Here is a 4,655-nt window from a genome sequence, read left to right as displayed (position 1 = left end):
CTTAGTTTGTTCCTTCTCAAATATTGAGAATATTAGTGGAAACTGCACCAGACAGCTTCTAGGAGGTCTGGATAGGGGTACAAGGCTGGCCACACCCAGATGTTCTAGCCTAGGAAACTACTTTTTACAGCATCTATAGCACTGGGTTGTGATTTTACCTTGAGTGAAAGCTTGAAGTAAACACTTGATGACATTTTATATTTTCATGGTATTTTAGAAGAGGAAGTTTCTATCCAGAAGTTGTCATCCACTGGTTTCATATAAAAGGTTCCCAACAGGTGATATACAATAATAGTATTACTCGCTTTACATTCTATCTTTTCTCTCACTGGATGTCTACAAAACATACAAAAAGTTAAACATCTTTTCCATCACTTAGCTCCATTCCTGCTAACTGTAGATACTCAAGAATGTTTGTTGAATTAATGAAATCAATAGGGAGAGAGAGCTAGGTCTACTGAGCAGCTACGATGCATCAGGCATGCCTTGCTTGATTTAATTTTTACAAGAACCAGTGAGAAGTACATGTTACTTTCCTGTCTTTCAGATGAGGGTAGAGATGCATATAGAGAAATCAGAACCCTTGTACATGGTTGGTGGGAATGCAGAATGGTACGTTCATTATGGAATATAGTATAGAAGTTAATCAAAATGATTTAAAAATAGGACTACCATAGAATTAAGCAATTCCATTCCTGAAAATATATCCAAAAGAAGTGAAATCAGCATCTTGAAGCATTATCTGCATGCCCATGTTTAATGCAACATTAGCCACAATAGCCAAGATATAGAAACAACATAAATGCCCATGAATAGATGAAGAAATAAAATATGCTATATGTATACAATGCAATTTTATCTAGCCTTTATAAAGGAGATCCTGTCATATGCAATAACACGGCTGAACCTGAGAGACATGGCTGCTAAGTGTAATAAACAAGTCACAGAAAGACAATTACCACAAGATTTCACTTATTTGAGGCATCTAAAATAGTCAAATTATCCCTGACATGGTGGCTCTCACCTGTAATCCCAGCATCTTGGGAGGCCAAGGCGGGTGGATCACCTGAGGTCAGGAGTTTGAGACCAGGCTGACCAACATGGTGAAACCTGTCTCTACTAAAAATGTAAAAATATTAGTCAGGAGTGGTAATGTGTGCCTGTAATCCCAGCTACATGGGAGGCTGAGGCATGAGAATCGCTTGAACCCAGGAGGCAGAGGTTGCAGTGAGCAGAGATTGTACCATTGCTCTCCAGCCTAGGCAACAAGAGCAAAATTCCATCTCAAAAAAAAAAAAAATGTCAGATTCATAGAAACAGAGAGTACAATAGAATATTACTTGCCATGGACTGGGGAAGGCAGAAACAGGAAGTTGTTGTTCAATGAGTATAAAGTTTGAGTTACGCAAGAAGAATCAGTTCTGGACCACTGTTACACTACACAGTGCCTCTGGTTAACACTACTCTATCATGCCTTTATAACATTTGAAAACACAGACCTCTTGTTAAGTGTTCTTATCACAAGAAAAGGTGGTGAGGGGGTTCAAGGCAACTTTTGGAGGTGATGGATATGTGGATTACTCTGATTGCAATGATTAGTTTGGGCCTACGTCCAAACTAATCCAATTGTATACATTAAATTTGTGGAAGTCTTTTTTTGGTGTGTATCAATTATGCCTCAATGCTGTTAATGGAAAAAGGGAATTTGTGATTAGAAAGGTTAAGGTAAGCTAGGATTCAAATGCAGGTCAGTGTGATGCCATTCCCCCATGCCTTCCCATTGGAACATCGTCTAAGCCACATGGAAACGTGGAGACAGCCAGGAAGACCACTTAGCTCCTATGTGATAGACTGAATGGCCCACAGATGTTTGGTATGTCCTATACTGGTTTTTCTTTGTAAAAGATTAACTGTCCATTATAAAATAAAGAGCTTTCACATGCAAATCTGGATTCAGCATGTCTTAACATAACAGAGCTCTGACAACATGAGTCTTGCCACCTGCATGGCGGCCATTAACACTCACTTCCAACCTTCCCCCTGGACCACTCGCAAAGTCCATATCATTCTTACGACTTTACATCCTGATACCTTAAATTCCACCTATAAGTGAGAACATATGATATTTGGTTTTCCATGTTACTTCACTTAAAACAATGGCCTCCAGCTCCATCCAAGGTGCTGCAAAAGACCTAGAATAGGTACTGATAGTCTTTTTTAGATAACACAGGCAGTCTGCAAATTGCTATAGCCCCCTTCCTTCTGGCTGCGCTCCGTTACATGGCTGGCCTCTGTAGGCATTTGAGTTTCTAACCTTGACCTAAAAGAAACTTGATCCAGATCCTCTGCATGCTCAGACTCCTTAAAATGTGGGTAGTTCGTGGCTGGAGAAATCACCATGTCCTCAGGGAGTCCCAGTCATGATTGGAACATGATCACAGAAAGCCTCCCTCACACAGAACACTGTCCCCAAGGATACCCTGGGCCCTACCTCAGAGTCTAGGAATGTCACTTTATTGAGCTAATATATCCTGTAGCCTCAGCAGGCTCCACAGATAGTGATCTAAGAGAATGATTTGCGAATCCTGCAGGAGCAGCTGCAAGTTGAGGCTCTAGTCTCTAGGGATGGCCAAAGGAGCAATCAGCTTTGTGTATGGCATGGTTGTTTCCTCCCCAGGGGGAAAGAATTAATGAGAGCCAAGGAAGTTCTGTCTTTGAGGTCCCAAGGGGGCTTCTTCTGGGGAAGGGGATGCCAGCTTGCCTCCAGTCAAATTTAAAGGACCCTCTGAGGGATTTGTTTTGAAGAGCAATGGACAGGAATGATCGCCCAGATGATCACTCCAGGGAGAAAGTTGCTCCCCTTCCATCCTCCTGCTCAGCCACATGGGCTCTGTTGGCTATGATTCCATTTAATATAGCCAGGGGCAGTCTTGCAACCCTGAAATTTGCAGGTGAAGGTGCTCACATTTTATTATCCAAAAAAGTCTCTTGTGACTCTTAATTATGACAATTTCCTGGCCTTAACTTGATGGCAATTGAGTACGTCTATGGTGGAGCCTGGGAATTTTCATGTTTAACAAACAACTCAGATGTTTAAATAGATAGAGCAGAGTTTGAGGGGAAAAAAATATATATAGATTTTTTTTTCTGGAAAAAAAATGCTTAATTTAATTTTAATAGTTTTTAGGGTACATGTGGTATTTGGTTCCATGAATTAGTTCTTTGGCGATTTCTGACATTTTTGTGCACCTGTCACCTGATCAGTTTATACTGTACCCCATATGTAGTCTTTGTCTCTCACCCACTTCCAACCTTCCCCTGGAGTACCCCCAAAGTCCATTATATCATTCTTAAGACTTTACATCCTCATAGCTTAAATCACCCTTGTAATTGAGAGCATACAATATTTGGTTTTCCATATTTGAGTTACTTCACTTAAAATAATGGCCTCCAGCTCCATCTAAGTTGCTGCGAAAGACATTATTTTGTTCTTTTTTATGGCTGAGCAGTATTCCATCGTGTATATATACCATCCGTGTAGAAATTCTAGAAGAGGCAAGACAGAAAGCAGGTCAAGGATTGGGGCTGGGGATAGGCTCAAGGGTTGACTGCAAATAGGCATTAGATGAACTATTTTGGAGCGATGGAAATGTTCTAACACCGGAATTTGTTTGTGATTGTGGAATGGTATAAACAAGCTAAAGTTCACCAAACTGTGTACTTAGAAGAGGTGAATTTTATGGCATGCAAATTAAACTCCAATAAAGTTGTTAAACAGACATAGACACACACACACACACACACACACACACACAAACTCTGAAGTAATAATCATGCAATGATGTAACGAGAGAACAATATAGAAAAATAATGAATGCTGTCAATCATGAAGGATGAGAGCAAACAGTTACTGAGCCACTCCTATGGGCCAGATGTTGCGCTTTTTAAAAATATTTTTTTCCCGGCCGGGCGCGGTGGCTCAAGCCTGTAATCCCAGCACTTTGGGAGGCCAAGGCGGGTGGATCACGAGGTCAAGAGATCGAGACCATCCTGGTCAACATGGTGAAACCCTAAATATACTGAAAATACAAAAAATTAGCTGGGCATGGTGGCGCGTTTCTGTAATCCCAGCTACTCAGGAGGCTGGGGCAGGAGAATTGCCTGAACCCAGGAGGCGGAGGTTGCGGTGAGCCGAGATGGCGCCATTGCACTCCAGCCTGGGTAACGAGCGAAACTCCGTTATTTTAGACTTGGGGAGTACACATTAAGGTTTGTTAGGTATGTCAGGTGACACTGAGGTTTGGGCATGAATGACCCTGTCACCCAGGTAGTAAGCATCGTATCAGTAGGTAGCTTTTCAGCTCTTGCCTCCCGCTTCTCTCCCCTATCTAGTAGTCCCCAGAGTCTGTTGTTCCCATCTTTATATTCACATGTACTCAGTGTTCAGTTCCCGCTTATCGGTGAAAACAGGCAGTATTTGGTTTTCTGTTTCTGAGTTAATTCGCTTAGGATACTGGCCTCCAGCTGCATCCGTGTTGCTGCAAAGGGCATGATTTCATTCTTTGTATGGCTGCATAGTATTCCATGGTGTATATATACTGCATCTTCTTTATCTAGTCCACGGTTGATGGGCACCGGGGTTGATCTCATGTTGT

The sequence above is a fragment of the Saimiri boliviensis genome, chromosome 12, assembly GCF_048565385.1.
Source record: "Saimiri boliviensis isolate mSaiBol1 chromosome 12, mSaiBol1.pri, whole genome shotgun sequence".
Taxonomy (NCBI): domain Eukaryota; kingdom Metazoa; phylum Chordata; class Mammalia; order Primates; family Cebidae; genus Saimiri; species Saimiri boliviensis.
The sequence above is the reverse complement of the archived record's forward strand: the minus strand, read 5'-3'. Positions refer to the sequence as shown.